Here is a 10,971-nt window from a genome sequence, read left to right on the forward strand (position 1 = left end):
ACACGTTTGTGATTTTTGCAAGTATTAACCGATGTATTACTTACAGAATAACTGAATGCCAATTTTTTTATTCAGCTTGGAGAATCCCATTGTTACTTAGATGAAATGTTACAAGAATTAGAAGGAAATTAGCAGCCTGTTCTTGTCTAGTGTATTTTTATCATCAAAACTACTCTCGAGTGGAAATAACACAAATTAGATATTTTTCCGAAACATTAATAACTTAGTAAGTGTAATAACTTTACGATTATGTGCTAAAGTAAAAAACAAAACCGGTGATGCACATGGCTGGTTGCACATGTCGATGAATCTAGGAATGCTTAATTATGTTCAACAGGCGACGCTTCTCGCATTTTACGCTCACGAAGTTATTTTTATTGATACACTTTATTTTCTACTTTTAAATTATAAATCAAATATGTATAATTAAAATGAATCTAGGAATGTTTAATTATTTTCAACAGGCGACGCTTCTCGCATTTTTTACTCACAAGTGTGTTTTTCTTACAGCAAAGCCACATCGGGCTTTTGTGTGAGCCCACAGAGGGGAATGCAACCCCCGATTTTAGCGTTGTAAATTTGTAGACTACCGCTGTAACTTACGAAGTTATTTTTATTAAGATACTTTCTTTTCTACTTTTAAATTATAAATCAAATAGTTAGAATTAAAATACAAATTTTTCGAATATTTTAAAATAATAGTTATTCCTTTTCACAATATATAAATATTATTTTACGACCATTGTATTATTTTTTTCATACTAGTATAAACACATATCTTCATATTCCAAGTAGTATTACTGTACCAAGTCTGTAAAAATTAAAGGTTTTGTTTGTTATGATGTTGGGCTTATGTTAAAAAAAACAACTGTAAATTTTATCATATAAAATTGCTTGATTAACTTTCATTTAATGATATTCATGTTTTGGAATTTGCGTGTTTCGAAAATTTACGCAAAACTATACTGGGGCCCTCTCCACTAGCCGTCCATAATATTAAACTGGTAGGCAGTTGGTTAACAGAAACCACTGTGAACTATTGTGCTACTCTAGTCGAAAAGTGTGTATATATATCTTATCACGATGTCGCCGGTAAGTTTACGGACAAAACGCAGTTATCCTCGGTTCGATTCTCCCAGGTTGATACAGAAGATAGGCCAGCGTGGCTTTGCTTTGAAACAAACAAGTAAATTTATCATTGTTAAGTTATTAAATAAGTCTTTTTTTCGTGTTTTAATCACCACTGCCACTATTTAGTTAGGATCAATTTCTAATATTAAGCCATCTTAGTTTACGGGAACTAGAATGTTCAAGTTCTCGCATATGTGACATGTCATTCAAGAAAGCCAGGTGTGTTAATTACTTTCAAATTATTAATTACGTTAAAACATGTAATTTAATCTATGTTCCGCCTAAATGTGATGTATTAATAGCCTTTGGTTTCTATGAAATTTAATTATCAGTTCTAAGCATATACATTGAAACGATTTTTATTCTGGCGGAACTTCAGTGAAAACCATTGAACAAAATCGAAAACATCTACATATATATATATATATATATACACGATGGGAACAGCGCATGTTCAGCCCCCACCTCCCCCCCCCGTATGGTAAGCCACGAGAGCTATGACATCCCTAGTTCCTTTGCCGTTCATTCTAAGTATTTTAATTATTGCTATGGCTATGTTTTGCTGCTATGTTTGTTTTACTGTTTAAAGCAAAATGACTAGTTTGTTAATAATAAGAAAAAGGACTTGTTTACTTTTACTTAATCAAACAGATCTAGTAAATCCCACAATTCCATGAATATGTAATTATTTTGATTTTTTTATTCACACCAGAAGGTCAAAATTAATAAGTTTTTGTTATAGAAACAAAATATATGACAGTGAAAAATATCAACGAAAATTATTTAACACACGAGTAAACTAAAAAAATTAAGAGTTTATCAGCTAGATTAGAAAGCGTTTAAATACACGAACATTTGTTAGCGCTAGCTAAAATAATATGCTAAACTTTACAAAATGAAATATTCGACAATTTCTTGTCCTGTGATCGGACAGCGGTAAGTCTAAGGATTTGCAATCCCAAAATCCAGGGTTCATTCCCCTGCATTAGACACAGTTCACAGTGTGTTTGCTATGAAACAAAATTCTTCACATCAAAGACAATAATATTCATTTTCGGTGCTACACATGGTTTGAGAACTTTTTTTCTTTACAAAATACACAGGTCTTCTGTATGGCTTTTGATAATGATTGCATCTTTAATTATACGTTCAGTTAGTTTTCTTTTAGAGAAAGCTATTGCATATAACATTATGACTGGTTGATGAAAAAATTGGTGAATAACTTATACACAAATTGTTTAGAGATCAAACACTGTAATCAGGTTTTTATTATACGCCTCTTCATTCTTCTTCTTCTTTCTCTCACAGGAAACAGTTTTTCTGTACTTATTAATACAGTATAAAGGTTTACATAAGTCTAGTGTATAAGGCTGAGTCTTTATATTGGTTTTTTTCTCCCAATGCCCATTAATCTTTATTTTCAGAGTTTTGTTTCAAGTAATTATCATATAATATTATCAAAACAATAACTACAAACATATTGCCTTAATGTTTATCCTTGGTTCTTAACTTGGTGTCTGTCTGAGCTTCTTGTCACTCATCGCTGCTTTGAATCTTCCGAGTTTAACCGTTGTGTCCACATCAACAACAGATGTCGGGTTCTGTCAACGAAACCTGGGTGTGATGGGAACGCATTGGGTGAATATTGATATCATTCTCATCGAGCACAGCTGTCGTTTTGTCCATGTTCTCACTATTTGTAAGATCTTAGTGAAGGTCGTCTATACCGGGTAAGGTCTGTCGTGACCTTTTTGTGCGAAAAAGTCACCGGTGTTTTTCTCCGACATTCTTTATAACACATTAATGGGTCATTTTTGGGGGTTATGAATACCACACAAAAACTAGAGTCACCATAAGCACTTCACAGAAAGCTTGACAACACTACTACCCGCGTCACGTGAGAGCATGTTTCCTTGCCAGATGGTGGCAAATGTGAAAGACGCGAATCTGGCCAAGCGAGAAAGCGCCGAGCTTCTGCACATGTGAGACCGTTGGCCAGGTAAAGGAAAGGAGTAACTTTAGCCAGGCAGGTGTTAAGGAGTGTTATCAAAGTAACTTACTGGACAATTATCTAACTTACACCACTATGTGTAACCTTTAGATATAAATAACGTTTACATAAAAGCAGTAATGGTTACGTGTTGTAGAATAATTCATTTCGTTAGAATGAAAGCTTAAGTAACTTCTTATAATACAAATTAACTTATGAGATCAAATTCTTTTATCACTAGTTTCAGTTTTTCTTTTATTACCATATTGCAAAAACGTATCGCCTGTTTCTGATCTTCTGTTAGTATCTGTATTAATACACTGAAAATTAATCATAATCACAACGTGCCTGAAGTGACAAATGCCTTGGCGTCACCGCTAAATTCATGTTATGTTCAATGACGGTATTATTCCTTATACTGACCAGAAAGTGGTCATGCAGTAATAATTCTGAAGCAATGAAATTATTTTACACTCTTCTTTATTTTAACTAATATATTCTTATAATTATTTAATGATGTCATAACATCGTTGTTACTTATAACAATTTAATAGCCTCATCAAGACAACTATAATATAAACGTTTCATTAATAGGTACATTTTATAGTAGTTGTCATTTACGTTACACAATGTCTGAAAGAAATAATAGAGAAATTACTCCTTTTGGCATTAATAGTTTTTTTTCTCATCTGTTATTTCTGCCGAAGGGAACCGAACCCCTGATTTTAGCATTAAAAATCCTAAGGCTTACCGCTGTACCAGTGGTGAATTTGACATTAATATCCAACCCATTTTTGCTCACGAACTACGCTGTTCCAAATGGCATTCCGCATAACTTTCAATGAACAAAAATGAAATAACTTTAAGTTGCGGCATTCATTAAATTATCTATTTTTCTATGAATATGAAAAAAATCTTAGAAAAAGGAAATTTTCAACTACCGACCTGTTTTGTAAAAGTTTCCAAGCTACTGAAGTCATACTTTTGCATATTCGTTGACAGAATGTGTATCTAACACAGCCTTTTCTTAAAACATCTGTATTATATTGTTAGAACTTTGCAACCTCACGACACCTAATATCCCAACATGTTTGTCGTTATTCAGATTATCTTCCAGTAATTCTCAAGTACAGACACATTTACTTTGAGTTATTAATAATATTTTTTTCATGTTTCCACGTCCAAAGTCCTTATCACTTAATGAAACTCTTTATGCAAATCTGGTCACAGCTCAATGGATAGCATAACCCGAGTCCCAATCTACGTTGTGTTTTATAGGTTTGTACATGGTGATCTGTGAAGACTAGAAAGGCACTAAGTATTAAATCAAATGATATTTCTCGTATTATTATTAAAAGTCCGTGAGTAAACAAGAGCATTGAACGTCAGACTTTGTCTGAGATATGACAATTATGAGATTACCCGCTACAGAAAAGGAATAATAGAAAAAAATACTCTTGAAATTAATATTCGACCCGATTTCACTCACTATATAATTTTGTTGACAAGGGGGAATCACCAACAAAATGTGCACAGTAATATTATCTCACCACATTTTTATAAAATCCAAAGTAACTGTTTTCGCTTGTATTGACTTCCCTGACCAAAATGGCATATTCCCATTGAATTCTTTTCAGGAAGAAACAAAAATGAAATAATGTATAGTTGTGTCAGTTATTCATAGTTTTGTCATAAGACAACAGCATTAGGCTCTGTGTGTTTTTAAACAGTCCCTTCTTTCTTTTACGTCTATTTGGTTTTATCTTATGACAAATCTAATTGATTATAATCACGCTTCGCAAGCAAAAGGCGTTCATACCATAATAGGTGTTATTCTAATAAATTATTTATTTAAACAGCGTTCTGAACACAACTTATATTTTATTGTTATGAAGAAAAACAGTTCATAAGGTAGTTTGTACAATATAACATGTAACGAACTTATATTTCATTATAAAAAGGCTTATCCACAACAAATGAATAACTAAAACTTATCCAATCCTTTAAAAAATCATGGTCCAGATGTATTTGCTACACTCTATTGTTTGTCCCCCTCTAGTACAACGCTAAATCTACGGATTTACAACGCTACAATCAGGAGTTCGATTCCCTTCGGTGGACTTAGTAGATAGCCCGATGTGTTTTTTGCTATCAGAAAATATACACATATACTCCACCGTTTAGTAAATAATAACTCTTCCAACAAAAATGATTGAAAAATCAGTCGAGACATCTGAAAACCTGTTTTGGTTCTGTGTTTAGTTAAAACAATAAACACCGAGGTCCTTTTTGTAATATATATGTTTCCCCATTTGACGTCTTTTTTTTTCTAACAAAAACTTGGCAACAATGGTTGAGTTGGATACGTTGGCAGATACATATATGTCAAAAACACTATTACTATTTTACAAACCACACAAATCATTCAGTGTTATGTTGTTAAGGGTCAAAAGCCGACAAAGCAATGACATACACGCATCCAATAACAGAGAAAATAAACCACATTAGTTTGCATATTTCTTTCATATATTTTTTCCAAAATGTTCGTTCATGAAGGATTTCGAATTATAATTATATTTAATTTAAAGTTTAAACACAACCAGTGAAGTGGTAACAAACTATACAGTCTACCCTTATGTTAGGGAATTTTGTCCATACGAAAATTATAAAGCGTGACCAATAAATTTGGGGTAAATTCGCCTTTACGGGATTTTAGGGTAAATTTTTAAAAAAATTAGAAAACAACCAATTTGACCAAAAATCATATTTGTTTTCAGAAATACAGTGCAAATCTCCAAGCATCAGTGACGTAGTTGGCGCACTTTATTCATATCAACAAACGCTTCTATTACGATTTTCATATGGTCACAGAATTGTTTTCAAGACTGCAGTGTATTACTTTTACTCAAGAAAGATATTAAATTTAAGTGCAAGTAGTACACCCAAAAAATAACAGAAAGGAATTACTTTGGACTTGAAACTCAATGTTTTGGGAAGGTTTGATGCCAAAGAGAAACTTACTGTTATTGGTAAAACTTTGGGGCTTGTTGCCTAAACAAATGAAACAATACGTGATAATAAGAAACAATTAAGGCAAGCGAAGTGACGCTTAAAATGAAAGACTCATGATTGTGTGGATTGAGGAGTAGATCTAATAAAACGTGTCATTACACACTATGGTTATAGAAGCTAAGGCAAAAAACTCCTACTATAATTTGGTTACTTAACAAAGTAGTAGTTCTGAAGAATAACTCTTCCTGGTAAAGGGTGGTTTGATAGGTTCAGGAAGTGCTTTAACTTGCACAATATAAAACTAAGTGGTAAAGCTGCCAGTGTTGATGTAGAAGCTATACGAAGCGATATGAAGAATATTAATGATGGGTTACAGTCAAGTCTTCAGTGTGGATGAAACGGGGCTGTTCTGGAAACGCGCCAAATAGAACTTTTATGTTTTGGGAAAAAAGTCTACACCAGAGTTCAAGGCTGACTACTTTAAATTTCGAAACTTTAAGAACTCTAAAGGGATATGTCAAGCCTAATTTACCAGTGATTTGGTGCTGTAATAAGAAAGCTTGGAAGACTATATGTATTTTTCAAAACCAGTTTCTTCTATTCTGCTGTTGAATAGTACTGTATCAAACGTAATGTTGCCAACAAATCACTACTCATCTTAGGCAATGTACCAAGCTACCCAGTGAACTTGAATGATCTTTCTGATAACGTAAGAGTTGAGTACAACACAACTGCATTGCTCCAGTTAATGGATCGAGATGTTATCTCTAATTCCAAGATATGTTACTTACGTAGACATCTAAAATAACTGGTTGAAGTTACTGGCGGAGAGGATAAACCTGCAATTCATGATTTCTGAAAGAAATATAAAAGTATGGATGCGATATACAACATCATCACGTCGTGAGATGAAGTGCAGAAATGAAGTATGACTGGTTAGAATGAACTAATGACTCTACGGGGTTCTCCTAAGCGGAAAGTGCTGGGAAAGTTCATCCAAGTCATTATGATACTTGCAAGACAGGTTGATTTGGAAGATATCATCGAAGATGATGTGTTTCAGTTATTAAAGTCCCAAGGGGAAAATATATTGAATAAAGATCTGATAATGTAGGAACAAGAGCAAGCACTTAACTTGTAATCTGCGGTATTACCTTGCATTGTGTAATAAAAACTGTTGTGTGTATTGTAAACTCTGGAAACTTTCGTTAAACATTTGTATTCTGTGTGAAATCTATGTCTTGTCTCATTCTGGTCCAACTGTAGTACCCATTGGGAAATAAACATCCGTATATACTAGTTTCCTATTGTTTGCGGGCTTAACCTCTATATCCGGTAGGAAGTCTTCGAGATACCACAGTAGTTTCTTCTAGTTGTATGTTTGTGTACAACGACTCAACACTGAAGTTAGTGTATGTGTGTGTGTTTTCTTATAACAAAGCCACTTTGGGCTATCTGCTGAGTTTACTAAGGGAAATCGAACCCCTGATTTTAGCGTTGTAAATCCATAGCTGTACCAGCGGGGGACATGAAGTGAGCGTAATAAACGTTGCTATTGTTACGTATTATAATTTTTATCCTGGAAGAATCTCGATTTATTAGGTAACGTACATTACCTATTAGGCCTGGCATGGCCAGATGGTTAAGGCACTCTACTCGTAATTCGAGAGTCGCGGGCCTGAATCCCCGTGGCATCAAACATGTTCGCCCTTTCAGCCGTGGAGGGAGGTTATAATGTGACGGTCATTTCTACTATTCGTTGGTAAAAGAGTAGCCCAAGAGTTGACGATAGGTGGTGATGATTAGTTGTCTTCCCTCTAGTCTTACACTGCTAAATTAGGGATAGCTAGCGCAGATAGCCCTCATATAGCTTTGCGTGAAATTCAAAACAAACCAAACGTTACTTATTACGATTTCAAATAATAAAAAATCTGAATTTAGAAGTTAATTAAATGTTACTATGTATCGAATTTATGATATTTTCCAACAAGACTGATACATACAATTTTCTATTTAAAAATGAAATATATCTTAATATGCAAACAAAAATTAATACAATTTATAACAATTACTTATTAATAGTTATTGCAAATAGTGATTCATATACAACAGTTTTACAAACTTACAGACAATACTGAGCCTTATATCCGATCTAGAACTGAATATTTTATCTACGATCCAGGTCCACGATGAACAAATTAATTTTTGTTGATACACCTGCACATTTCTTTTGATGGCTGACTAGCTTGAAGCACTCGCAAGTTTGTTGCCGGCGACAATATCTAAAGTAATCGTAGAAATACTAACGTTTGAAATTAATTCACTGAGGTTAAACGGTGTGTAATGTTTGAAATCGATAAAAGTTCCTGGTCAAATTGTGTAGTTTTCCGATTAATAGCTGTTAATTACAATAATAGTTTCTGAGACCTATAATATACTGGCTTAACTATCGAATAATAGTAATCTTACTTATCTCTCGGCGCTTTGGTTTTTATATACAAATGACGCGAGTTTCTGTAAATTCCATCAATGTTCTAGCGCATTTTCGCAAAACTTATGTTGTTAATTCTTACTCTCAAGAACATTCTACAAATTTTGAGAATAGATGGTACTCGTGCAATACATATTCAAGAATACATGTCAAATGCAAAAGAATTAAACTACACTAAAACAAGCGTAGTTATTGAAATAAATGTATAATGGTAAATCTTTTATATTGTGTGTTCATAATTTAGGTAAATGAAAAGTTTTTAGAACGTCAGAAATATCTTTACTGTTTTGCGCTTTTACAGGTATTCAGAGAATACAATAGAGTTACTGAAACTGAATGAAAGATTACTTGAAAACAGATGAAGTAAGTATATGCATCCTAACTTTGCAGTCGAATTCAAATATACAACCGTAATATTTGTTTTGCAAGGAGCAGGACAAACCGAAGAAAGGAAAAACAGACAAACAAGCATGTGTACAAATGGTTTTATGTAGCCTAATATTATTTTCATTGTATTTCATTCTTATAATTACTTCTGTGTACTTGAAAATAAATACTGTTTTGAAATGTATTGGCAGTTCAAAATAGTATTAATATTTTATGTGTAAATCACATTTAACCAAATACTAATATAAAACTGTGAGTTTTAAAAGGTACCCATCTCTCTATCTCTTCATGCATTATGAATAGTGCTACTTAAATACTTCTGAATTTAACATAATTTCAGTTGCTAGAGAACCTGAACTCTAATAAAACCATTTAAACCCAACTTACTTTTTATATAATCTTTAAACGAATGGTTTAAAATTAAACCTGCGTAAGTGAAGTTTGTGACTAAACCTAATGAAAGATTAAACAATATTTACTTGTGACTAAATCATGTTAAGAAATCATCAACATTTCACTGTAGAATCGTAACAATTAATTTTCTTTTGTTAGTTGAGAATGTTAAACTGGATTATAACAGGTTTCAAAATTACAAGATTCTTATTGTGCAAGATTTTTGAAGGAGAATTATTTACCTAAAAGTAAATATTTTTATTCTACAGATTATTCTACAGCTGTTTTTAATGTATCTTACTTATTGAAAACATTGATTGATCTACCCACTTGGTCTAATCAATCTGTAGCATCAATATCAGTTTTTACCACTGATGTTATATTACCTATACATAAATTAATTAACGGAAAAGAAAAAAATAATTACAAAATTAAGACTGTAAGCTAGAATGAAAATTAATTTTATCTAAAATATATTTTATAACTGCAATTTAAGTAAATTATTTCTTTCAGAAATACAGACAGTTGTTAGAGATTGTGGCAGGCGTAGAAGTATCAAGAACAATTTTTATCTTAACTTCTTAGAAACCTTGGTTTCGATGGATACATCACTGACTCTCAGGATATCAAAATAACAATAAAAAAGATGCGTACGAGACGGATTTCTACTGAAATATCTTGCTTGTTTATTTTCTTCGTTTTTAATTTGAGCGATTTAGTGATATTTTCTGAAAAACATTGTTTAAGTATTTAAAGGCTCCAACAAAAGGTTGAAAGATTAATGAAAGGGCTGTTGATAGTTTTATAATGAACTAGCTGGAGTACCCGTCTGTTGGACAGATGAAAAAATTAGATAGAGTCCACCTCCTCATGATCTTTCTTCTGTGTCAAGTTGTGTTGACTTAGTAGTTATTTCGAAATTAAATGGGAGGTTAACCCACCCACCTCATGACCTTGTCATGCATCCTGTATTACTGTGTCAAGTTTGCTGCTAATTGATCAATAAATGCAGGACGTGTTAGGAACACACACACGTTGACATTTATTTATATCGATAGCTGGAGTACCTGTCCGTTGCACTGGTATAATAAAAACTTGTTTGATCAAATTATTGGAAATTGTGCTTCTATTTCTTTCTTAGCATAATAAACATTAAAAACACAATACACAATGCATAAAAGTACTAATACTGAAAAGAAAGATGAACTGTTTTCTAGAATTTTGTCAATATAAAATTAAATGTTCCAATCCCCTCCATTACCTTTGTCATTGCGTATTTATTTCCCGGACATGTTTTGCTTTACATAGTAGATAAGATAACCTTAAAGTTCAAGAGTTGGGGGGATGAGCATTTCAAGAATTTACAGTGGAAATAAATTGAAAAGACTTATAATGGTTTACATTTTTTTAAAACAATGGTTTACTGGAAAAGATGGAAAAATCAAGTGACTTTCATGATATCACACTAGAAAGCCAGCATTTAACACTCCTACGAAAAGTGGGGCCTAATAGGCCCCAGAGCAACTTGAAAGGTTATTAATATTAGGCTAATAATTTTGTATTTAAA

General features: G+C 32.7%; 1 long non-coding RNA gene across 3 annotated transcripts in view; it reads left to right on the top strand.

Moving 5' to 3' along the window:
- The window catches only part of LOC143230430 (uncharacterized), a 57,907-nt gene extending 47,160 nt beyond the window's left edge, over positions 1–10,747 (top strand). For 2 of the 3 annotated variants that reach the window (XR_013016437.1, XR_013016436.1), the window contains 2 exons: positions 8,926–8,987; positions 9,918–10,747. This is a non-coding gene — a long non-coding RNA (uncharacterized LOC143230430). Of the gene's footprint in view, positions 1–8,925; positions 9,834–9,917 lie in introns of those variants that run through there. The other variant, XR_013016435.1, reaches the window with a different exon arrangement.
- Positions 10,748–10,971: the final 224 nt, after the last annotated feature.

Source organism: Tachypleus tridentatus, chromosome 10 (assembly GCF_004210375.1).
Source record: "Tachypleus tridentatus isolate NWPU-2018 chromosome 10, ASM421037v1, whole genome shotgun sequence".
Classification (NCBI taxonomy): domain Eukaryota; kingdom Metazoa; phylum Arthropoda; class Merostomata; order Xiphosura; family Limulidae; genus Tachypleus; species Tachypleus tridentatus.